Source organism: Podarcis vaucheri (genome assembly GCF_965113315.1).
Source record: "Podarcis vaucheri genome assembly, chromosome: 1".
NCBI lineage: Eukaryota > Metazoa > Chordata > Lepidosauria > Squamata > Lacertidae > Podarcis > Podarcis vaucheri.
In genome coordinates this window covers 114,382,305-114,409,612 of record NC_138759.1, presented here as the reverse complement: position 1 = coordinate 114,409,612, position 27,308 = coordinate 114,382,305, and the positions used below count along the sequence as shown (strand labels likewise).

General features: G+C 41.3%; 1 long non-coding RNA gene across 1 annotated transcript in view; it reads right to left on the bottom strand.

Annotated features, from left to right (window-relative positions):
- The window catches only part of LOC309519959, a 75,995-nt gene that overhangs the window by 6,921 nt on the left and 41,766 nt on the right, over positions 1-27,308 (bottom strand). The gene's annotated exons all lie outside the window — the stretch shown is intronic.

Sequence of the window (27,308 nt, the reverse complement as noted above, 5' to 3'; positions counted from 1 at the left end):
CCTGAAGAATTCTCTGTTCTATGCATTTTGAAGCAACCATGCTCAGTGTTTCATGTTGCACCTGGAAAGGGAAGAGGCATGGTAAAGTGCCCATATTCTACACTAGGTATGGCCCTGTGCTTTTAACAAAAGCCTGGTGCACAACTCTCCTTCTCCCTGGCATAGGTGTGCAATAGTGCAAGCAGTTTTACAGGATTGTTTTTTGCATTTCTAGAGATTGCTAAAAGGCAACAGAGCTGGGCCAGTAAAGGAGTCTTAATCTCTGGCGTGCAAGGCCTGCCCAATCAACACATTTTGCTGCTTGAGTCAAAGAGGCAAATGGAGACGTTCTCCAGCTCTGAATTCTATGGAAGTCTTCATATATGCAACTTGTATGCACAAAGGCATAAACCTACAGACAGTGGCACCATGTATGCAGATGATGAGAAAGTAGTAAGCAACATTAAGCCCACTCCGTGCTCCCAGGTTGCTGAGCACAGGAGCAAGGATTGCACAAATAGAGTTTATTTCAGTGTGGCTTTCCTAAGTGCTTAGAAAGGAGCCATTGTCACTTTGGGAACGAACTTCTGCCATTCTGCACATGATTAACTGCTCTGTGGTTAGTCATTCCCTCGCTTGCTCAGCGGCAAAGAGGAATTTCTCCCAGGTGAGTCAGCTGCAGGCATAACACTCATTCCTCCTTGTGTCCAGGAGGAATAATATAAATGTCTCTTTAACTGGGGAACGTGTGGCACATACCTGCCTAAAAATGTCAGGATGAACACTCATTCAGTATCCAAAGGTGTTTTAAAAAAATACTGAGAAAATGGTCCACTCTGCCAGAACTTTTGTTAGTTGCTTCCCACAGTGATGTAAACCTACATAGTGCTTCTCTCGCCTGCCAGATGTCTGAGTGTTCAGAATGTATGTTCCAAGGGCCTAAAACAGCGTATGGCGATTGCACTTGGTGCTTAATTCCACAATGTTTGCCTTCACAACTCATTCTAATTTGTGTTGCTGGAGGATTGTGTTCACTGGCTTTTTCCCTTTCTTTTTTTAACAGTGCAGCTAATTTAACTGAGGCATGTAATTGGCTACAGTAGCTGAGTTGAAAAAGGATAATGGATGATTTCACTTCATATGAAAATAATATGTTCGGCACAATCTCAAGCTGCTGAAGGAAATTTAATGGAAGTGAGTGGTATGCCGTCATGTGCCGGTCATTCAAGTGGATATCTTATCGCGCCTAATGACACCTTTTGCCTGTAAAGGAGAAGCATTCTCACAGCACAACTTATGGTAAGGCAGATAGTTTTCGCTCATGGGTTTGTATTTTTCTTTCAGATAAATCCAAACCTGACATGGGGGCAGGGTGTAAGTGGGTGTCCATATTTTTAGTGCAAAAGGGGAACAAGTTCACATATTTGTTCAGTTATAAACCTATTTATATACTGCCAACTTGCATAAGCTATCAAGATTGTACGCAAAAGTATATACGAAAACAAGAAAACACAAAAATATGATGAAGCCATGCAAAATAATCATTTAAACTGCCCACTTAAGAAAGCTTAAATAGCCACATTTGCCGCTACAGTGGTACCTCGGGTTACATACGCTTCAGGTTACACACTCCGCTAACCCAGAAATAGTGCTTCAGGTTAAGAACTTTGCTTCAGGATAAGAACAGAAATAGGGCTCCGGCGGCATGGCGGCAGCAGGAGGCCCCATTAGCTAAAGTGGTGCTTCAGGTTAAGAACAGTTTCAGGGTAAGAACGGACCTCCGGAATGAATTAAGTACTTAACCCGAGGTACCACTGTATTACCTATGTGGCAGATGGTGTGGTGGAAGCAGCAGTGGCGGCAGCAGCGGCAGGTATATTGCTGGTGGCCATGGTGGCAGTTGCAGAGCGGCACTTCCCGTTTTGCCTCAGGCAGCAGAATGGGAGTACCGCCCCCTGGCCGACAGAGCCACTATCAGTCACTGTAGACAGTACTGAACTCAGTGGGCCTGTGGTCTGACTCAGCATAAAACAGCTTCCTTTGTTCCCATGATCCACTGCAAAAGTTGATAGTATGTGGACCATTTTGTAAGTGGCACCTACCGGACAGCCAGAATGTGTAAATTTGTCCTAAGAATGGTTCCAAAGAGTAACACGATTAGGATCGCTGTATTTATTTAACCAAAGGCTAAGGCACGTTAATTATCGAAGGACCCACGGTTAAGGTTCTCAAGAAATGTTTCCCTTTCAATAAATGTCATTCATTGCTCATTTCCTATTGCTCTCGAATGCACTTGTTGAATAATGCAACAGCTTCTGGCCTCTGCTGTCTTTTTTTTTCTTTTTCTTTTTCTGCGCAAAGCATCGTATACAAAATGATGTCAAAATCTCACAGTGTTAAGTAGAAGGATGAGAGGAGCAAGACCAAATGTGAGCATATCATGACAGAACTCAGCAGGGATCGCTACAGGGAATGCTACAAAGCATATTTCATTTGAAGCAATGAACTTTTAATAGGAATTTCATTTTACACATGAATGTACATTGCGTGATAATCCTGAGCTTGTATATTCATCAGCCAGTGTTCAGGATTAGAAGGTGAAGGTGAAGGAAGTAGAAAAATATATATAGTTCCAAAAGTGCAAGAAAAGAATGCTATTAACTCAGTTTGGTTATATGAACATTATAATGTTTTAAAATCATCATGAAAATACACTTCCATCAACCCATTCCCCCCCCCCTTTTAGCAATGGGAATGAGAATCTGCGCTCACAGACCTTTGAACCTGAGCAAAAATATTTATTAAAAAGCCACGTCTCTTAGGATGGATGTCACAGAAATGTGTGATGGATTATTCAGTTGATTAAAGGGAGACCCAGCCACTGCTCCATCTCTTACAATGTATCATGCTGGGCTTCAGACATGGTAGCTTGCACTGAATTCCTAAGTTCTTATCCAGGCTTACTCAGAACTAAGTTCCACTGTTCAGCCGGGTCTACTCCTTAGTAAAATGTTTCAAAGGAACATCAGTGAAAGTAAATAACATTCCCTTTTTGCACAAGGGAAGGAGGCGTGAAGCAATATGCTTCTTATAGGCCTGTCTTGATTTTTGTCAGGAAAATCACCATGGTGTACTAAATCAAGACTCATCCATATTGATTCAGCAATGTACAAGATATTCGGGGGGGAAAGAAGAGCACATTGACTGTCCTTATCCCTGAATTTCAGACAATTGCTCAGCATAACTTGACTTTCTACATCTCCACTCTGCCTTTTAAAATGTACTGCTGAATTTCAGCTCTCATAAAAAAAAACCTGCGTCAATAATTTTCGTCATCTTTGCATCTCCACATCAAGGAATATCCTGAGATCCAAATCAATGTGATTTCATGAATAGCAAATTCAGATGAGAGAGCAATAGCCATCCGCCATACCTTGTCCTGAAATGAGCTTTTTTCTTTCTTTAAGAAAGTTGCAAAAATAAATAATATATAGGTTGTGAACAATATTCAGATGGGATACTCCAACCTTCCAAAGACCAGTATCATTTAGTGAATGGTTGATATTTAAGGAAGTATGCCTTTCTCTTAGAAAAAGGTCTCTGACATTCTGAAGATGTATGCACTGTTAAACCACTCTGGAAATTGTACCTCTGGGAGGGGAATAAGGACTTCTTAACAACTCTCAGCACCCTTAACAAACCACAGCTCCCATATTTGGGGGGGAGGGAACCATGGTTGTTTAAGGTAATATTATAGTGCTTTAAATGTATGGTGTGGATGTCCCTTGATAGCAGAAAAAACTGAACATAGGTCAGAAGGGGCATGGAATTGAGTGGCTGGGAAGGAATGAAGAGACACAGAGAGATATGAAAAAGTGTAGAAAGAACCATCCAATTGGCTGAAGAGGTCACTTTATGACTGATTCCTATTGAAAGGCTATTTTAAAATGTCAGCTAGACCCAGTAGAGAGCTATCTCTAGATGTCAAAGAAGAAATCCAATATTGCGGTGTAGCTGGGATTGTGCACATGGGTGTCCATGCAACCTCTGCCACCATAAAAAGAAACAAAGCCAAAAGGAGAGGGGTGGAAACATTCCAAAAACAGCCCAAAGAGCACTGACAATGAAATTGAACCAATGATGGGATTGTTTGGATGAAAGGTGGTGCTATGCAGAGAGGACAGAGCTCTAGTGGTGGTGCTCCTCTGATACTCATGGAACAGAGAGCAATTGCCCTTGTAGGGACTTTATGGACAGAGTATGTATGGCTGGTGTGGGGAATCCTTGGCCCTAATATGCTGCGGAACTGCAACTCCCATCAGCCCCAGCAAGCCTGTCCAATGGCCAGAGATGATGGCCAGAGTTGCAATCCAGCAACACCAGGACTCCATTCGAAAGATTTCTCAGTCTACAACCTTTCTCACTAACCTCGCCTGTCATTATAACCTGCATTGATACAGCACAATCTGCCTACACAGATTACTGACAGTAGTCTCAGTTCTCAGCATATCGTGCTGCAGGAAGCATAAAATCAGACCTTTTTAAAACATGTGGCAGAATATACCATAATCCATTTTAGGTTTAAGGATTACACGGCAAACCATGCATTGTAAAATAAAGTTGTTTAAAGAATGAGAATCTAAAGAACACGGTAAAACCCAAGCCTGCTTTCCATCCCTGACTATTTCCCCTTTGAGCTTATTAAGTATCATTCAACTTTTTTAAAAAAAAAAACTTTTTTTGCTTGATAGGTTCCAATCAAATAAATGACTCATTTAAGCACTTTTTTAAATAAAAAAAAAAAATGTACTGTAGTAAAATGCTTTGCTGTTCCCTGAAAATTCAGTTGTCCTCAGCTAGAAAATACAGTTGAAATGCTAGGGAAAGGGGCTACTGAATACAGCAAAGTTCATCTAACCAAATCTGAAAACATATGGCCTCACTTGATTGAAATGTATTTAAAATGCAGTCCATAGTTCCAGTGAGACTAGAATGAACTCTCACTTAATGCGCCAGATGTGTCCTAGAAGAGGTTCTCAAAAACTCTCTTCCATTTTCTCCACAATTTCAGAAGTGCCCTGTGAAAAGTCAACTGAGAGCTTTCCCTCTATGCCCTGGAAGCTTATACAGGGTACATAAAGGGGATGTTTTGTTGTCGCTTCCCTTGAGCTAGGTCCTTTGGAGTTAGGGATGGAGAGAATTTCAATTCAGTTTGCATTTAGAGGCAAACTTAGCTGATTTGCACTTTCCAAAACAATGTTCAAACAGAAACACAGCCACCTTTCAAAATTTGCATTTCTCTCAGTTTTGCAATGCAGTTCTCCAGCAAAGTGAGGTGTACAAAAATGCATAAACATGGGTAAAGTATTAGGAGACACTGGCATTAAGATGCTCGTGACTTATTTTAACACTATTTTTATTGATTTTCAATGATACAACAAATGTAACATAAAATCAAAACAAAAGGATTTTAGACGGACTAAGAACAGTAAAGGACGGCGTTTCCGTGTGCTGCGCTGGTGCTGGCTCGCCAGAGCAGCTTCGTCACGCTGGCCACGTGACCCAGAAGTGTCTCCGGACAGTGCTGGCTCCCGGCCTATAGAGTGAGATGGGCGCACTACCCCAGAGTCGGGTACATGACTGGCCCGTACGGGCAGGGGTACCTTTATCTTTTTAAGAACAGTAAATAAGATGAAGCAAGATATCAATCATGATAAAGCAAGAGCAGCTGGTGATGAATCTTCATGAGGACTTAAAAAAAAAAGTCACAAAGTAAGAGAAACTTAGAGATTACCTCATCCGTGTTCAGGGATGGCTCAGTCTAGTCTTCTCTTCTCTGACTGGTCCAGATATATCAATTTAGGAATTCTTATACTTTATGTATGTGAGATAGATATACAAAAGGAATATAAAAGAATTCAAAAAGGATCTCTCCAAAGTAGATGAGTGGACATTAAAATGGCAAATGCCGTTCAATGAAAACAAATGTAAAATGTTGCGCTATGAGGCACCTTTCCCTGCAATTTCATATTTACTGTGATGTAGACTCAGCTGGCAGTGACTGACCAGGAAAGGGATTTCAGGGTTATGGCAGATAATTTCATGAAAATGTCAACCCAGAGTTTGACTGCTTCATGTTGGGAATCATCAGGAAAGGGGGTGAAAACTACCACGATCACAACACATTTAGTTCAGTAGTAAAGGTAAAGGGACCCATGATCATTAGGTCCAGTCGTAACCAACTCTGGGGTTGCGGCGCTCATCTCGCTTTATTGGCCGAGGGAGCCGGCGTACAGCTTCTGGGTCATGTGACCAGCATGACTAAGTTGCTTCTGGCGAACCAGAGAAGCGCACGGAAACCGGGGCACATTTAAATCATTCTAGATTAGGACTGCCATACATCCAGAATTTCCCAGACATAGCCGGGATTCATCTGTTGAAAATGGTGTCTGGGCAGATTTTTCCAAAAGTGTCTAAAAGGTCCAGGGAAACCTGGACGTATGGTAGCCCGATTTCCCTTTTTAAAAAAGTAAAAAACTTCAATTTTTTGGGGGGGGAATACTCAACAACTTTTGTGTCCAGATTTTCACTTTTTGAAATATGGCAACACTATTGTAGATCTCAGCAGAGGATAAATGGAATGTGGGAGCAACCACAACTCAGCCAAACTTGAGTGAGCCACTCTTCTTCTGACAAGGGCATAACTCCTTATCTGAGCCCTCGCTGGGAGACTTCTCAGACCCACCACAGGGCCATGCAACTCCTGGTAGGTGAGTCCCCAAGGAATCCTGCGTCCAGCACCACAGGTCACACAGCCAGGAAGAAACATCCCTCAACTCCAAAGCCGACAATGTTACCAATTTGGCCACAGTCATTACCTTACAGCCACTGCATGCAGTAGGTGAAAAAACCTGCATGACCGAGCCAATTTGAGAATGAACAACAACAAAAATCCTACTCAGCCCCACACAAATAGGCACACTAAGATATGTACAACAGCCTAGAGTGGTCCAGGTCAGTGCTAGAAATCCAAGGATGAGGAGAGAAATCAGGCATGGGTTTAAATAGCCCTCTAAGCCACCCAACCCAGATACATACCGCATCATACACCCTGCTGGCCACAAATGATGCTTCTAGCTGGCAGGTTTGTGCAAAAATGCACATATTCCTGCAGGTTAATGCATAGATGAGAAGGAACAGTTTAATGAGTGAATACATGTGAAAGTGACAAAGAGCAGAGATAGACCATTTTATCCACCGCTAGATCCATCAAGATTATTGCGGCGATATCTTGCCACTTCAAATGTAATACAAGCCCATGCATTGTAATACGTGCCCTAGCAAACTTATGAAAGACGTCCCCATGATTGATTTCTGTACACCATTTAGACTGCCAGTTGCATGCAAATAGGGTTTTGTTTGTCTCTTTGATACGTCTTTCAGCCAGGAATAAAAACTTGAAAAGTTTGTCAAAACTAGTCCTGAAGATGAGAATAATGAGGATAGAAAAGAAGGCATTACCATATCTGAACGTTAGATTTTCTAAGATGCTTCTTGGGCTAATCTCTGAAATCCTTCTTAGTCATTCTGAATAAGAGAAAACCTTTGCCCAAATATTTCAAGCAGTTGTTCCTTCAGATACATAATGACCGAAGCAGCGATTTAATAATATTCATACATTTCTTGTTCACTGAGTGATGAGTGACAAACGGGGTGGGGGTGGGGAGGAGAGAGGAACAGGGAACAAAAGTGTGGCCAACTCAGATTATATTCATTTTTCAGTGACTTGCAGCCAGAGAAGGGAGGGTGGGGGACAGCAGATAAGGTGGATGAGAAACATTTTAAAAGCTGATTCCCTAACGTAAAAAAGAAATGTGTTTTAACATTCCATGATGGGTTTTCTCCTGACAGGAGAAAATACATTTGAGAAGTGGCCAAGAAAGAAGCACTGAAACTTAATCTTTCAACTGTTCTGATATTTCACTAGAGATTTCAGGCTTTGGTGCTTCAAACTTTTTGGCCTGTTTCTCCAAGCAGTGAATGCTAAAGCTATAAATTTGCCATCCCCAGCAAAAGCTGCACAAATGAATTTGAGAGCAGGGAGCAAAATGGAGACACTGAATTTACCAAATGTTTCTAGACCTGCACTCTAATCCAACTAGAGGCCATCTGTGCAGGGAGGCAAAGCTGCCATGGTCGCCATTTGGGGAATTGGGCATGAAATCACAACTCCCTAATCTACTCTGCACCAACACACACCAGGGAGACTTGAGGATTTCTTTTCATCTACATTTTTAACCAAACCAATCTGCTTCACACTTCCAGGTCTAATACACAGATTGAAAAACAGTTGTCCTTCAACTTTCACACATCTCTGAATTTTGCAGTACATTTATTGGCTCAAAAATGCTGCCAAAATGTATATTTGGGGGTAAACTGTCTGCAAAAATGTGGCTTTTTAGAACAAAATGCAGACACAAATGGGTGCCTGGAGAGAGATAAATAAATTCAGAAAAAGAAAAAGAGATTCCTAAATAAATATATTCAAAGTACTGCAAATTTTCATTTTAAAAAATCACAAATAATGCAGACATGGGAAGAAACAGAATCATATCCCTGGAAGATGGTGTTTGGCTCAGCTCAATGCCCCTCTCATTTTGGGGAAATATTTCAAGTCAGTCAATCAATCAATCAATCAATCAATCAATCAAGGAACATGGCAGGTTGCCAGAGTAATGTTTTCCTTCCAAACATTGCTGTGGTTTACTCCCATTGTGCCTCCCAACACCATGACATCTGTTGACTGGCATCATTTAGAGGGACCCTGTGCTACAGTGGTACCTCGGGTTAAGTACTTAATTTGTTCTGGAGGTCCGTACTTAACCTGAAACTGTTCTTAACCTGAAGCACCACTTTAGCTAATGGAGCCTCCTGCTGCTGCCACGCCACTGGAGCACAATTTCTGTTCTCATCCTGAAGCAAAGTTCTTAACCTGAAGCAATATTTCTGGGTTAGCGGAGTCTGTAACCTGAAGCGTATGTAACCTGAAGCGTATGTAACCCGAGGTACGACTTATATGGATTTGGGTCCTAAAGCCTAATAGCACCTATTGTCTTTGGGTCCACATTCTTATATATCATTTTTGTTTTTGTCTTGTTTAATTTAAATCCAGCCACCTTTCCAAATGATTCTATTTCTCTCATTATCTCTCCTGTTGATGTTAATGGGTCTTCCGTCATCACCACTAAATCATCGGCAAAAGCCTTGGTTTTATATACGTTCTGACCTAAAGTCACGCCTTTTATATTTCCATTTTTCCTTATAGAGTTTAGGAGGGTTTCTAGCACTGTTATAAATAGTAACGGGGAGAGTGGGCATCCTTGCCTTGTACCCTTCCTTATCTTAATCTCTTCCGTTACTGTGCCATTTACAATCAGCTTGGCCTTCTGATCCGTATATATTGCTTTCACCCCGTTATAGAAATCACTGCCTACACCCATGTGCTCTAGGTTTCTTAACATAAAGTTCCATATCACATTATCGAACGCCTTTTCGGCGTCGATGAACATCATTGTAACTTCTTTATTAAACCTAATAGATAAAAATTCTAACATGTCCACAATGTGTCTTATATTATCTCTCATCTGCCGACCTGGCAGAAATCCCGCCTGGTCCTTATGAATAACATCTGCCAGTACGTCTTTTAACCTTCTTGCCAGGATTCCTGCGTATATCTTATAGTCTACATTCAACAATGAAATTGGTCTATAATTTCTGACTTGAGTTAGGTCCGAATCTTGTTTGGGTAGGAATGTGATAAACGCCTCTTTCCAGGTTTCCGGGATTTCCCCTTTCTTTAATATTATATTCATTGTCTTTTTCAGAGGTTCCACCAAGACTGATTTCATTTCCTTATAATAGCCAACCGTGAGCCCGTCGGGACCTGGGGCTTTTCCCCTCTTTAAATTTTTAATTATCTCCTCTATTTCCTTATTTTCAATAGGTATGTTCAGTCTTTGTTTTCCTTCCAGTGGAATTTTTTGTCCTCCTTTGTCTTTCAAAAATCTCTCTATCTTCCTTTGTCCTATCTTTTCTTGATCGTTATATAAGTTGCTATAAAAACTTATAAACTCGCTCCTTATTCCTTTAGGATCAGTTCTTTCTTCCCCCTCTACTGTTATTTTATTAACTATCCCTTGTTCTTTCCTTTTTTTAATTTGCCAGGCAAGCCATTTGCCTGGTTTATTAGCATGTTCAAAGTTTCTTTGTTTAAGTCTTTTTATATTCCATTCCACCTCCCTATTTATTATTGTGGCAAACTGGGTTTGAAGAATTTTTATTCTTTCCTTTGTTTCTGAACAATTGGGTTTCTGAACTAATTTTCGTTCGTTTATCATTATTTGTCTTAAAATTTCCTCTTTGTTTTTTTCTCTATTTCTATTTTTAATTGCATTTTGTTGAATAAAAAGTCCTCTTATGACCGCCTTGCTGGCATCCCAAACTATATTTTCTTTCGTTCCTTTGCCACAATTATCCTTAAAGTATTCCGTCAATTTTTTCTTTGCCATTTCCACCACCTTTTGATCATCCAACAAGTAATCTTTTAATCGCCATCTGTAAGATCTTTTCTCATAACTGTCCACTTCCATCTCTAGTGGGTTATGATCTGAGATTACTTTTGGCTTTATCTCTATATATTTAATTCTTGGACATAGTTCTTTAGAGATCCAGATCTGATCCAGTCGAGAAAAGGATTGGTTGGGTTCTGAATGAAAGGTAAATTGCTTTTCTAGCGGGTGTCTCAAGCGCCAAATATCTACTAAGCCGCAGTTTTCCACCATGGAAAAAAAAGATTTTGGCAACTTCCCTTCTTTATTTGCTCTATCTCTAAGTCTGTCCATCTCAAGTGAGACCACTGCGTTCATATCCCCCATTAATATTATTTTTTGATCGGCATATTCCATTAATTTTTCTTCTAGTTTCTTAAAGAATTCAGTTTTGCTGCCATTCGGCGAGTATATCCCCACTAACAGTATTTTCCCCCCTGCCAATTGATGTTAACCGCTATCATCCTCCCCTCCTCATCTTTAAACATTGTTTTAGCTTCTATCTTATTACTGATATACAATACCACACCTCTTTTTTTAACCCTGTCCAGGGCTTCATACTCATTTCCCAACCGTTTGTTAATTATCACTTTTCTATGCTTTCTGGCCACATGTGTCTCCTGGAGACAGATAACATCCAGGTTTCTCCTTTTCAAGCATTGTTCAATTTTATTTCTCTTTCTTTTGTCATTCATCCCGTTAACATTCCAATTCCAGATTTTTAACCCCATAGCCCGTATATTATCCTTTTGTTATGGAATATACTATGTTATACTATGAGGCGACATGCTTAAGTTGGCTAAAAGACTGGGTCAAATTAGAAAATACGGAGTTACTTGATCTGGAGGGTTTCGATAACCACTTCGGCTGGCATGCCTACCTGTGGAAGAATAAAACGAAAGTACACAGGGGATTTAGCAATCACATTTTTAGAGGACCGATAATAGAAGTGTGGGAAAGATATAAAAATATATTGGAACCGAAAACACCTCACTGGTTAGCACCACTCGAAATAATAAACAGGAAAACTATCAACATGGGAGGTAACTGGGCAACATACAACCAACTAGCAACTAAAGTGGATGGGAAATGGAGAATCAAACCCTACGAGATGATTAGAGAATATGTGTACGATTGGTTTAGTCACCAACAGATTAACCAGATGCTTAGTAGAGACATTAAAGAAAGAGGGTATGTAGACAAAGACTCAAAATTCCAGACGGAAATAATAAACAACAAGGAGAAAAACATATCTAAAGCATATAGGATGCTGTTAGACTGGAATCTGGGAGACGAGGAGGTGAAATCAGTGATGATTCGTTGGGCAAAAGACGTAGGCCACAGTATACAATATGAGGATTGGGAAAGATTATGGAAAGATGGATTGAATTTCACAGCGTGTACGGCGTTAAAAGAAAATGTTATGAAGATGTTTTATAGGTGGCATCTGACACCTGTAAAACTTTCAAAAATGTACAAGGTGAACAACAAGTGTTGGAGATGTAAAGACGCAGAGGGCACCTTCTACCATATGTGGTGGGAGTGTGGAAAAGTAAAACAGTTCTGGGAAAAGGTATATACAGAACTGAAAAAGATTTTGAAGTACACGTTTACAAAAAAATCAGAAACATTCCTATTAGGAATACTACAACGAGAGATAAGAAAGGAGGATTGCAAAATGGTATACTATGCGGCTACGGCAGCAAGGATCTTAATAGCTCAAAGATGGAAACAGGAAGAAACTCCAACAGTAGAGGAGTGGAGATGTAAACTAACAGAATATGCAGAGTTAGACAAATTAACGGGAAAGATCAGATATATAAAAGATCAAGTGTTCATCAGGGACTGGGGAAAATATGCAAACTATCTGGAAAACATCAGTGATGGACAAATAACGTTAAGGGGGTTTAGAGATGTACTGTGACAGACTAAGGTTATTGTATAAGGAAAATAGAGAACAAAATTGGACATAATGACAATATAAAGGATGAAACGTGTGACTTTACTTATTTACTCCGTATGATTTGCGGCCAGGCTGAAGGAAGTCCCAAAAGAAAGAAATATGTTATGAAAAAACTATGGAAATAAGAACTTTGTGCGCTTTTTCGTTGTGATTGAGATTTTTTGTCTTTTTCTTTATATGTTTGTGTTTTGTTGATCTTTTGTGTGTGTATGGTTTGTATGGAATAAAAATAAAAAGAATTTGGAAAAAAAAATAAAGCCTAATAGCACCATTGCTTGTAAGAATTTGAGCAGGAATGCCTACACAGTCAAGTAGTAACAGGAAGATGGACTGCAACATTATGTAACTATGAAGACTTGAAGAGCAGCACCACATATACACATACAAAAATGAATTGCAGCATTCAATCCTTGATGTTAAAATGTTAAGTTCTAAGTGTCTCCTTTTTCTGATGCAGGGACCCCTTCTTGCTTTCAGACTCAAACAGCCTCAGTCCAGTATATCTGAAGGAGCGTCTCCACCCTATCTTTCTACCCGGACACTGAGGTCCAGCACCAAGGGCCTTCTGGTGGTTCCCTCACTGCGAGAAGCCAAGTTACAGGGACCCAGGCAGAGGGCCTTCTCGGTAGTAGCACCCGCCCTGTGGAACGCCCTCCCACCAGATGTCAAAGAGAACAACAACTACCAGACTTTTAGAAGACACCTGAAGGCAGCCCTGTTTAGGGAAGCTTTTAATGTTTGGTGCAATACTGTATTTTAATATTGTGTTGGAAACCGCCCAGTGGCTGGGGAAACCTAGCCAGATGGGCGGGATATAAATAAATTATTATTATTATTATTATTATTATTATTATTATTATTATTATTTGCTATTTTCTTCTCAGAGAAACTAAGCATACAGATCTCAGGTTATCCTAAGGTCTTCTTGTGCTACATAATTCCAAAGAGAGTGGCAAAACACTTGTACTAACTCTGCTTCACAGAAATGCAGCTGACAGAGATTTCTTGAGTAGTTTTACCACAAGGAGAGGTTTCTGGAAGGGACTGGGGAAGAGACGTGATGGCTCTAAGTCAGATGCTCTATTTTAGAGCACTTTCCACCAATTTGATCCACCAGTTTCATGACCCCAGATGTGCTTTACGGTTCAGTGGGGCACTGATACAATAATTGAACTTGGTGGAAAGGTCAAGGGGGCGTTTACATAGTTACTTCTCTGTCATTCAGCCACTATCAGATGTCATTCAGACATGAGATTTTCCAAGAATTACTGTAGCATACATAACTAGAATCCTAAGCTTAATATAATACAGTGTCAAAGAAAAAGTGAGAATCACAGAGAAAGAGAGAATACATTTTTAAAAAACAAAACGAAAACAAAGCAACATTTGAAAACAAGCTGTCAGACTACACATTCCTCAGCAGGATTAGGTGTTAACAGCAACATTTGGGAAACATAAAAACACAAAATATTTCAACTTTTAAAAATGTTCTGAACATGCACACCTAGGTTTTTCCTTCTTTATGCATAGGACATTATGTCTCTTTCAACCGCTGTATTTGGTATTTTGCATCCTTCCCAAAGCTGGCCAAGTGCTAACTAGGCTTTGGGAAGCAGACAGGAGGACTCTAGGACCCTATCAAAGCTTTCATGTCTTCTTCCCAAATCCCAGTGTTTCCTAGGCTTTGGGAATGAATTGGGAAGTGGGCCCCTTGGCTCCTGCACCCTGTGCGAGGGAACCAGTCATGCTGCCCTAAATCTGCCTCTGCCACCACCACCAGTGACAATAGTAGTGGTGGCAGCAGCAACAGAAAGGGAAGTGTAGGAGATAATTGCTTCTACCCTTCATCTCACTACTTCTGCCACCGCCGCCACCCACTACAAGCAGAAAGCAGAATGAATGGGAGAAAGATGTGAGGTGGGAAGCAGCAGCATAGCAAGATGGCTGCTGGTGAGCTGTCGCAGCCTGGTCCGCCTGATCCTCTGCAGCTTGCCTAGGCTGCCCACTGTTTGCTCCATCCTGCCTACCTGGGCTGCCTGCCAGCTGTTATTTTTTGCCATGCAAACTGCAGCATGACAACAACCTTACAATCTTATTATATACTCAGACATAGTGTACACCACAGAGAGACTTTTAAAAGAGTAAGAGGTTAGAAATGTTGTTAAATAAATAAATAAAATCTGTCGTCTTTGGGAAGAGATTTGCCATAGCGGATTCAAGATAGGAAGGCAGAGTTTCACAAATAACAGGGAACTGTAGCTTCAAAACAAAAACAAAAAACCCACCATTATTTCATCTACCACATTTTGCAGTGGTAGCATCACAATGAGGAATAATTGCAAGTGGAGTAGCTTGGTGTCTGTGCACATATGAATGCATTCTTCTAACATGGATGCCTAAAATAGGTTTTTTTTTCCTCAGCATATAGTATATTTCTATTTTGAATACATGTGTATAATATGCATGAGGATAGAGCTCCATTAATCAGGAGACTTAATCAGGGTTGCCTGCTAGTTTCTACCAGTGGGAATCAGGCACATCATATTTTAAACATATATTTTGTGATTGCATATGCAAGATAGTTTGTAATACACTTGTTATTAAACTGCCAAAATTAGGTTTGGGGCTTTGAGCCACATGGTAATTCAGTGGTATTACTCACCCATGAAATGGCTGCCTTGCATTTGCTTGTAACTGACCAATCTGCAATTGAGGGGGGATTTTCCAATAAGAGAAGAAGCATGGCTGCATTAATTTGAATATTATACACAATGTGCAGCCTTGAGATTAAAAGTTCCTTCCTAGAGTGAAGCAAACTTCTTTGTTACTACTCAACATTTAGTTGTTTTATAATCTAGTATTGATCGTTTCTCATGCAAACTACCTACGGTTCACTGTTGTAGCTGCATATTCATTGTTAATTTGGTTATTTACTTGTGAGAATTAAAATTCAAGAAAAAGCCATTACATCCCTTCCTCTCCTTACATATCAGAGTACATGAAATTAGTACATGCAGTGAAAGTCTGTGATTACAGCTAGACTAGCACATATGATTCTGGCTCACTGTATTGGCTCCAGAAAGCAAGGAACTTGCACAGATATATTTCCCCCCACCCCCTTATCTGTGTACACTTTAGACTGTACCAAGAATGGGAGTCTGCGATAACAGAGTGAAAACTTCCATCCCTCTTGCAGCATTTGCAAACTCCTTTCTTCTGAAAAATGGATCTGGGCAAAGAGGATATGAATACTAAGAAGAACTTGCAGTCACATAGAGCCTTGCCTTAGCTTTATATATAAAAAAGAGAGCCAGTGCTCACTGATAAGGAAGAAAGTGTGTGGAAAGAGTTAATAATTTAGAGACATTCCCTTACAAGCAACACCGTAAATATTCAGTGAGCAGTAATTTGATGAATGCCCTAAATTCACAGCTGCCTTCTAGAGGCATGGGAAGTCAAGTCTTACAGCATTTTTTAAGGATCCAGTTCACATGCATAGCTGAAGGATGTTGCCTAGAATTATGACAGAGTCAAAAAGGGGTGTTAGGCAGGTAATTTAGGTAGGTATTGCTCCCCCTCCTCCAGTAATTCTCTTAGGCCTAGAAAAAGTACTTTCCCCTATTTGTTCTGTATCAGTCTTCTCTCATTTACAGTCAAATTGAGCAGGATTACCTGGCTGCCAGCATCTTCATTCTGGATACGCAAACTACTAACGGTTGAGAATGATCCAGGACTCCCTCCCTATTGGTCACAGTTAACCCAAATGCCCTTTCAAAATGTTTTGGGCGACTGGGATTAAATCTCAAATTCCAACTGTGCAATTAAAGCTGATTTGCAGTACTTAAAAAAAACACCAATATCCCCCAAATATCAGGCCTACTGTGATAAGAAAAGCAGTGGGGAAATCAACTGGAAAGTGTGAAATAACACTTTCTTTGCCTCTGCAGTCACCCCACCCACCACCACTGGGGTCATGCATTGGATTCCAGCAATATCTCACAATATCCATGAGAGTTCACCAGAAGCCAGCAATGCCACAGCAGACACGCAACCCCAGTAAGTGAGGTTGGGGGGGCAGCAAGGACATCACCTTCCTATTTCACATCAGGTGACAAAACAGGACAGGCCACACCCATATTGACAGATCATCTAATCTCCCAGCAAATAAGCCAGAATGAATGCTCATTAAATAGCAGGCATCTAACTTTGCAACAAACTTAGTGCAGACATAACCGGGTTGAATACTTGGGAAACAGGTCCTCTAGAAGCTCTCCTAATCTGTTCCTACCACAAAGGAAGGTGTAGCTTCCTCCTTTGACTTCCAAGCGCAGAGTCTAGTACAGACCCAAACTCTCTGGTCAAGTAAGTGGTGCTAGAGACTACATTTCCTGTAGTCACTGAGGAGGTTGGGGAAACCGACCAGTGATCTCTGGGAAAGCTGTTTCTCCCTACATCTGAAAACCTCTGCTAATAGCAAAGATTATCTCTCCTGATTTCTTTTCTCTTCCCTGCATGTCACTTCCTGTTCTTTTTCTGTGCCTCTCCCCATCTTCCCTCTTTCATACTCCTTTTTTTATAGTTGCCTCCATTTCCCTCCCTTCTTTCAATAGGAGCTGACTCCTAGGGGCCGAGGTCACTTCACACACACCCCCAATTTAAGCATTTGAGGGGGGCCCCAGTTGATGGGCATTGCCATTCAAAAGGTGTGTGTGCTTGTGATTGATTACACGAGACGGGACTTAACTGGGACCCCTCAATATTTTATTCAAGTTGGCGCCTCTGCTTCTGTCTCCTCCTGACCCAACAGGAGCTCATCTCACCTGTGGGGCTGGGAGACAAGTATGCAGCACAGAAGACTGTCATCCCGATGAACCAGGAGCAAGAATGGGAAAACCTGAAAATTTCTCTCATTTTCTAATTTCTCCAGCATTAAGGTCAGGTCACCACATTTTCCCAGTTTGTGGTGTAGGTTTGTTTTTTTAAGCCTTCATGAAAATTCATCCACATTTTAGTGTGAATTTATCATCATGTACACGGGTGGCGCTGTGGTGTAAACCACTGAGCCTTGGGCTTGCCGATCGGAAGGTCGGTGGTTTGAATCCCCGTGATGGGGTGAACTCCCATTGTTTGGTCCCTGCTCCTGCCAACCTAGCAGTTCAAAAGCATGTCAAAGTGCAAGTAGATAAATAGGTAAACAGAGTTTCCGTGTGCTGCTCTGGTTTCTCCAGAAGCAGCTTAGTCATGCTGGCCACATGACCCAGAAAAACTGTCTGCAGACAAACGTCAGCTCCCTCGGCCAGTAAAACGAGATGAGTGTCACAACCCCAGAGTCATTTGAGACTGGACTTAACTGTCAGGGGTCCTTTACCTTTACATATTTTTTGCAAAGCAGTTTTGTCTAATGTGATTAATGTGTGCATGTTGTTTTCACGAGGTTGAAGTGACCTGCTTCAGGTGGCTGCATGAGAGTGGGAGAGCTGAACTGGGGTCTGAATGGGGCAGCAAGACTCTTTAAAATGTTGGCGCTAGTAGGACTGGGGTACCATTTCAGCCCTGTTTCAGACAAAAGACTATATAAGGGAGACACTGCCAGAGACAGGTGGAGGAGACTTTATATAGAAAAGAAGATCCTAGCTCTAGGCCATGATGGTTTCTCCAGCTTCAGTAAATTCTTACCTTAGTATTAGTGTTTTGCTAATAGCGATACATTTTTGAATCAGCCCTCCTGTCTCCAGAGTGCTGATGGAGCACACAGTAATCAGCACAGCAAATATCCATATAAGAAGTACTAGCCGGCCACCTGCTGGATTGAAATTTCAAGTTGAATTGTCATAAGAATTCTGTAACAGATCTGAAACGTAACAGCTGCTTGAAAGGAGCATAGATATATGCAGTCATCCCTTTGACTGAGTCTTGCAGGATGACTTTAAAAAAAATCTGCAAAGGAATCTCCCAAAGGACATGAGACAGATAGCATACACAATAAGTGTATTCTTGCCTTGGGGCCTTGTGATTGCAGAATTCTGTCTGTGCCTCATAAAGCCCAGGTAGGCAGTTCAAGCAGGAAATAAATGATACTGTTTTGAGTGGTGCTGGTAGTAATTCTTTACCTAGTATGCACAGATGCATCGTAAGTGTGTGACAGTAGGTCATCCTCTTCAAGTTCCCAGTTGATCCCATGCTGTTGGTCATCTATAGTCTTAAACTGTAGGGGCTGTTGCTGTCCCAGCTTCAATTTGTTGCACACAAAATGGATGCACTCTGAAAACCATTTCACTGGGCTTGAGTAAACCGTATTAAATAGTCACGCTCTGAACAATATATTTCGAAATAATGACTTGGATCCAGAGATATTTTGTGTTGGTGAAAAACTACTTTCACATCTACAAGACATTTCCACATCCCATTGCAGCCTTTCCAGATGCAATTCCAGAGGGTACCTTGATCTTGGCAGTGAGTTGAAGGGCACAGGTGGCTTCAATGATGGTCAGAGAAACCCCATTGTGCAACCTCACTTGCCTATCTCTGGTTCTGAACAAATATTTACTTTCCAATGCTAATATTGACTTGTTTTATTGATTGTATGAAAATGATATATTGTTGGTATCTAACACCGAGTAAACTGGCAAAAAATGTATAAATCTAAATCAAACAAGTGTTGGAAATGTAAAGAGAAAGAAGGTTCTTTTCATCATATGTGGTGGTCTTGCAGTAAGCTTACTGGGAAATGATATACAATGAATTGAAAAGGATGTTCAAAATAACTTTTATTTAAAAAAACAGCAACTAGAAGCTTTTATTTTTGGAATTACAGAGACAGAACTACCTAAATTGTATAGAAATTTATTTATGTATGCTACTACAGGAGCAAGAATGCTACTTGCCCAAAAGTGGAAAGAAGCAGAAGTCCCAGCAGAGGAAGAATAGATACAAAAATTTATGGAATATGCAGAAATGGTGAAACATACCGGAAGAATAAGAAATCAAATAACTTTTTATAAAAGAATGGAATGGTTTATTGAATATTTACAGATAAATTGCAAACAGAAAGAAACATTAGCAGTATTATTGTAATTACCTGCAGTTTCATAAGAGTATATATTTAAAGTAGATAATTAAATGAGCAAATTAAATGAATTTGCATATGCAGAAGATATTAAAAAATAAATTTAAGGAAACACAGAAAGAGAGGGAAGGAAGTCAAACTTTGAAATATTAAATTGATTGTAAAACTAATGAAATGTATAAACTTGAAAAGTATAAATAAAAGCTTTTTTAAAAAAAAGATTATATGTCTTCAAGATATAATGTAAGGTTCAGTGCTTAACCAAAAGTCCTATTTTGCCCTGTTTTTGAATTGCTGGTATATAGAAATCTCTCCAAAACCTAACAGAGCTAAGGTGTGGAAATGGAGATTGGAAAGATAATAGCCACAATTTAATATAATGTTTCTCTTGGAGTAGATCATGGCCACCTGTCAGTTAATGAAATCACCATCAACTCTACAATATCCCTTCTGAGGGGAGTTCAAGTGGGAAGAGTGCTGTTTCGCTCAGGTCTTGCTTGCAGGCCTCCCATATGGATCTGGTTGACTACCATGAGAACAGGAGGTTGGGTTAGATGGACTTTTGAGCCCGCCAGGCTCTTCTTATTTTCTTACTATTCAGCAATGCCCCATGGCCAAAATCCTCCTACATGTTTCATAGCTTTAGTTCATAACTGCTACGGAAGCTTTACAGTTGGCACGTTTGTTGAATTTCATTGCTTCTTGTTGATTCTGGTTTGGGGGTTACAGCTTAAAGTCGTTCTTTTTCAGGTGACAACGCCACAGATTAATAATGGATAGCATGGGGAAGAGAAATTTGTTGTCCTTATTTAGCAGCTAATACCCTGCCTCTCGTGGATGTGGTGTCATAACACTAAACAGCAAACTACCCTACCATTCAACTGTTGTAGGGTGTGTGTGTGTGTGTGTGTGAGAGAGAGAGAGAGAGAGAGAGAGAGAGAGAGAGAGAGAGAGAGAGTGTTAATTTCATATATAGTGATGTGATGAATACTGGGGGGGGGGGAGGTGCTTAAACTCTAGGGGGGAAACTCCAGCCTACTGTACAGATTAGGTCTATGCCAAGGAAGTGCAGCTTTCAAGATAGAACATTTGGAAATCCCAAGATGTACTTTCCTACTATAACATGAAATTATAACTTGCCTTGACCTTAAAAATAATATGGAGGAAGGAGATGGGAAGCTCAAGGAACATTCTTTTTTTTTTGGGGGGGGGAGGAGCTGCACACAGTACAGTGGTACCTTAGGTTAAGTACTTAATTCATTGTGGAGGTCCGTTCTTAACCTTAAACTGTTCTTAACCTGAAGCACCACTTTAGCTAATGGGGCCTCCTGCTGCCACCGCGCCACCAGAGCCCGATTTCTGATCTCATCCTGAAGCAAAGTTCTTAACCTGAAGCACTATTTCTGGGTTAGCAGAGTGTGTAACCTGAAGCGTGTGTAACCTGAAGCGTGTGTAACCTGAAGCGTATGTAACCCAAGGTACCACTGTATTGTGAAGTCAGCTGCCAAACCAAATGCAAGGCAATAATTCACAGCTAGATAGCTTGGAAAGTTGGGAGGGAGGAAACACATAGCCACTTAAAAACAACATGCAGACTGAAGTAAACATGCCAAACTCCACACTGATTAATACTAAACTAAGTCTACTGAAAGAGTGACCAAGGGGATGGCTGGGAGTAGGAAACAGTAAGTACTAATGGGAGCTCTGAATCCAGCAGGATAGCAAGTACGGTATATTTCCTATGTATGATCCAGATGCTGCAAAATTAAAAATGATTTCACAGATACATATATTAGTGGAATGCAAGGAACATTGTTTCAGTTTCTTATTCCATTAGTTTTTCTTATAAAGGTCGTCTTTTGTTTTGTTCTTCACTTTTTAGGCATTGGTTGTGTTACATTCATTTTTCCTAGGCTTTTTATTGACTCTGCAGGTACTTTTGCTAACAGCAGCACAGCTGATTTTTTTTGGCTGCTCCTGATGGCCACAACCCAACCCCATCCAATGCTCCAAACTTTGCTTCATTCTAGAGAATTCTATAATTGCAGACCCCAATGGTGGCTGGACTTTTTTGTGGTGGGTGCCATTCCCCCACCCCACCCCACCCTCCAAAAATCAGAATGATTGTTAACACATGAGTTCTTTATATGTTATAGCAATGGGTAAGTGAAAGAGAAGGTGGAAAAGGGTGTGGTATGTATGATTAAAAAATGAAATCTTCAATAACATGTTAGTTTAAAATATCTTGTCATTTGACAGCAGCTTCTCTGTAGTCCCAACTCTCCTGCCGAAACCTCAAATGGTATCCCTCATGGAGTAAATATAAAATGAAAGGGGATGATTGTCTGAGAGCACCTGTAAGTTAAATGTCTCAGCAGCATGCAAATAGTTAATTAACCGATCCAGTGTGGCACTGCGTCTGCGAAAGCCCTCGTGTGTCCTCGTAGCTATGTGTTTGCACAGCTGGCAAATTTAAAGCAGCAATTACCAGTCCATTTCAGAAAGTTTGGGGGACTCTAAACAGCTTTCAAGAAGAAATATTAATTAGAACAAGTATGATTCAAATGTCTTATAGGGCTCTGAGGTACTAATGAACTTAATTATGAGCAATCATCAGGTCTAGACATTGAAAACAGTGGATTAGATATCATGGAATAAGGAGTCTATTTGGTGTCATTTCTTTAAGGTTATTTATCCTCTTGATGCCACAAACTTAATTTCATTTCTTATTAACACCATATTGAAGCATGGATGCTTTTTTGAGGTATCAGATCAATTTTCTTGAAAGCCTACAATGGGGATGGGGAGTGTGTAGCCTTCCAGATGTTTCTAGACTACAACTCCCATCATTCCTAGTTGTTGGCCATGCTGGCAGGGGCCGGTGGGAGTTGTAGCTCAACAAAATGGAGGAGCACAGGTTCCTCACTCATGGCCTACAAGAACAAATAAGCCACCCCAAGCAGGAAGATAGGCTTGTGAAAAATTGTTGTCCGCATTGGGCATCAGCTTCCTGCATCACTGTTTTTCACACTAAGCACCCTGCCACTTATTATGAAAAATAAGTGATGTCGGGACATTGGAAGGAGCTGGGGCAGAGCCTAACGCAGCAGCAATATGGCGGCAGCATGGCTTCAATGACCGTGGGGCTTCCTGCTGCTGCCACCAGCAGCAGCAGTCAGGGGCTGCTTTCCTACTCCTTCCCCTCTGCAGCAGCAGCAGGAGGAGGAGATGGAGACAGCCACTGAAGCAATGCCACGCTCAACTCCACCCTTGGCCTTGTCCACCGCTTTGAACATTGGGTGGGGCTTTTCCCCCTCCCAAAAATATTGGGGCCCCCAAAAGGTCTCAGCCCTTAGGAGATGGCACCCCTGAGCACTGGACTGAACCCTGCCATTCTGCAAATTCCACCCCACTCTTATCTTCAGTTCCAAATTTTGCATGCAAGCCTAGATGCTTTGCCCCGGTTTTGAGCATATCACATTTTATTAAAGAAACTTAATGAAAAGCAATAAAACTGCCTGATGGAAGACTATCATTTTTTAATCAAATGCAAAAGAAATTGCCAAAGGTGCATACAAAAACTATAAAAATCAATAGCCAGCAGGCACACAAAGATTTTAATAAGGATTTTTTCCCCCTTTTGTAGCCTTCAAAAGGAGATTTCAACAGCACTTCACTGTTATGGCCATGCTGTTTAATGTTTACCTTTGAATAAAGCTTTAGTAGAGAGGAAATATAGATTCCACCCCCACCCACCCCTGTCTACCGAGAAAGTTATTATTATACACAGATGCTAGGGCTTGACAACGTGGGCTTCATAATCTGCACTATGAACACAGCAAACAGCAAGGCGGAAACATGTGGGTGAAACTCTACAATATTGCAAAAAGGGGGGGGAACAGAATAACTTCAATAGGCCTTAAAAGCAATGAGATAGGTGGAAAATGAATGTTAATGAATGACAAATTACATATACTCCAGCACACCTATAATGTTATGTGCCGCATTGTTTCCTTTTTAAGGAACAACATGAAAATTAATTTACACTAATTGCTTCTTTTTAAATGGGGGGGTGTGTTTTAATAGTTATGACTCAATCACTTGCTTACATAATCAATTATCACAAGGCGAGAACAACTTATTGAACCCATGCTTAGATTTGTGTGCACTGCAGGACACTATGGGTCACCAGATAGGCTCCGGTAAATTGGTGTTGCTCAGCCTACGCTACCATCTGAGGTAAGCGACTCAGTCCTACACTTTTCTGTCCATTGCAGAGCCAGCTTCAATGTACTGTAAGAACTAACCCAAGCATACATTCCCACCACTTCTAAAATAACCTAAGCACCAAACTAGACAGGATGTCAGGGGATCCATGTTAAAAGTTGTTGCAATTATTAATTTAATTTAATTGATAGACCACTTCATAGCATAAAGTCATTAAAGTTGTGTACAAGTTCTTGAGGGTTGGTGGGCTGGAGTCCTGAATTGGATCAGGGTTACAGTACTGAAGGGAAAACAACATTTTATGGTGGGGGGCAGGATTTAGACCAGGAAAATGGCACAAGGAAGGGGGAAAGTTAGCCCACCTGCCACAGTACCATTGACTCATCAGATGAGTACCTTTGCCCATCAGATATCTAGACATTCATTGAATATACATAATAAATTGGGGACAGGACAGGAGATGCTGCAATACAATTACCCCTTGTGGAATAACCGAATGCAGTCAGCAGTCAGGGAAGAAAACAGAATCCTCAATATACCAAAACAGACTAATTAAAAACTGAGTTGTATAAAATGTGCTATCTTCCTTTCTAGACGTACAGAGAAAAGGGCAAATTAGTCACAGTTACACAAAGAAAACCACTTCTGTGTTAAACAGTTGAGAACAGCGTTGACTTTCAGTTATAAAGTTGGCATCGGATTATTGCTAAATAGGACCAAACAAAAATGGCTTGCGTGCTGAGGTCCCCAGGACACCCCTTCCCCAATAACTCACACCAGAGACTTGATTTTTGTTTAAGGTTTTTGGCATAATTTTGGCCACAACTTTATTATTATACAAGATTGTGAGTGGTTGCTTAGGCACTGGTTATGACTAGCTGTCCCCCCCGCCTTGGGGACAGTGCTGACTCCTGAGAGTCAGCGTGTGGAGGAACAAGACCAGGGACAGCTGGGACTGAGACACAGACCCTCAGCTATTCCCTGCTCGTTCCTTGGGAACTTACACGGCCCGCACCCTGCTCCAAGGGTTTGGACGAAGGGATGGTAAGCCCCAGAATTCCTTTAACGGAATTCCCAGCAGCAGCAGCATTGGAGGGGTAGGCACAGCCAATCCACACCCCTCCACCAACCAATTTAACCAATGCCTAACCGCCAACCTTACAAGTTGTGACGATTTGCTACGCAGTAGGCAAAACCCAATTGGCACACACTAATCAGCCAAAAGGAAAAATTCCTACTGGGCCCCCGCACCAATGCGAACGACCCCATGACAGGCAATAGCAAGGTCAGAGCGAAGCCCAAACAAGGGAGGGCGGGCGGGTGATCCGGTGTCCACAGCGAAAGAGAAAGGAAAAGAGCTGTGGACCTCACTTAAATAACCTCAGGTCCCACCCCTAAATTGGTAACATCTAAATTACCCTAGCAACTCCCCAGCACCAATCTGATTCAAAGCTCTTGAATCTACCCAGCCTAACAACTATGGGGTGTTCTGGAAGCCCCATCCGCAACCCATGCTCTCTTTCATTGAGAACATGCTTTCTCAGATTTCTCCATGCTATTTGTCGTTTTGCCAAATTCTCCCCTGAGAAATTTTGAGTCACTTGATATGAAATCCTATTGTCATCACCTCATATAGGTGGGTGAGGGAAATGATGGGTTAAGAGAGGAAGAGTGGAAGGAGCAGGAACCAAGCCCATTGCTTTCTTCAACAATTTGAAAAATATGATTAGGTAGGGCTACCATATTTCAAAAAGTGAAAATCTGAACACAAAAGTTGTTGAGATTTGCAGGAAGAAGAAGAGGAGGAGGAGAGCTATTTTTGAGCTATTTTTAAGGAAATGTACCAAAATCTATATTTCCAGCATGGGTTGCCATACGTCCAGATTTTTTTTCTGGACATTTAAGTGATTTCTGCCCAGACACTGCTTCCGACGGGCAAATCCCAGCAATATCTGGGAAATTCCGGATGTATGACAACCCTGTATTAAGCAATGTTAAAGCAGGATTGACTGTTGGGCCCCCATTTCATGGGTGGTGAAATTGGGGAGGCCATCTTGCCAAACTCTTCCACTAATTCAGGAAGAATTAAAAAAGAGAAAATACTCAAAATGCTTGACAGAAAGTTCTTCTCTGAAGAATTTCACCTCAGATCTGTTGCTTAATGAGAGTTGGCTGTTAAAGCCAAATGAATACCTCTACCCATATGATTCTATGATTGCTGTCAAGTTCAGTGACAGTCTAAGGCAAGGTTTACACATAGTTTTGCCTGCTTCTTGCCTATGGCAATAAGGAACTGATGGTTTCCGGTGAAGGGCCAGAGCCTGCCTAACATTCCAGTCTTGATGTGCAATGAATAATTTGGGCTCAAAATGTACAGTCCTTAGAAACAGGACATCCTGCCGTTCTCACAATAGCAGAGCTTGGAGACACTGAATGAAGGTGAATCTTGGAACAGATAAAGGACAGATAAAGTACTTCTTCACACAGCACATAGTTAAACTATGAGTTTTGCTTCCACAAAAGGCCATGTTGGCCTCCAATCTGGATGCTTTTAGAAGAGGTTCAAACAAATTCATGGAGGACAAGTCTACCAGTGGCTATGCTCTGCCTTCATGGACTGTGGAGACAGTATAATAATAATAATAATAATAATTTATTATTTATACCCCGCCCATCTGGCTGGGCCTCCCCAGCCACTCTGGGCGGCTTCCATAAAAACCAAAAATACAATAAAATATCACACGTTAAAAACTTCCCTGAACAGGGCTGCCTTAAGATGTCTCCTGAATGTCAGGTAGTTGTTTATCGCCTTGACATCTCCTGGAAGGGTGTTCCACAGGGCGGGCGCCACTACCGAGAAGGCCCTCTGCCTGGTTCCCTGTAGCTTTGCTTCTCGCAATGAGGGAACCGCCAGAAGGCCCTCGGCGCTGGACCTCAGCGTCCGGGCAGAATGATGGGGGTGGAGACGCTCCTTCAGGTATACTGGACCGAGGCCGTTTAGGGCTTTAAAGGTCAGCACCAACACTTTGAATTGTGCTCGGAAACGTACTGGGAGCCAATGCAGGTCTTTCAAGACCGGTGTTATATGGTCTCGGCGGCCGCTCCCAGTCACCAGTCTAGCTGCCGCATTCTGGATTAGTTGTAGTTTCCGAGTCACCTTCTTCTTGCTTGCTTCTGAATAACAGCTACCGAACCTCAGAAGGTGAGGATGCTGTTGTGCTCAGGTCCTGCTTATAGGCTGGCCATGGGCATTTGGTTGGTCACTGCTGCTGCTAGATGGGCCACTGGCCTTCTCCTGCAGGGCCTATATAGAAAACATTCTGCCAACTGCTTTCAAATACTAGTCTGTTATTAGTTCTGCTTTCATGTCCTGATGGTAGCTTACAGCCTAGAAACTCTTACGATGTTGTTTAAAGTCACCAGAATCACTCTTCTTCTTTTAATGACACAGAGTGGGGACCGAATT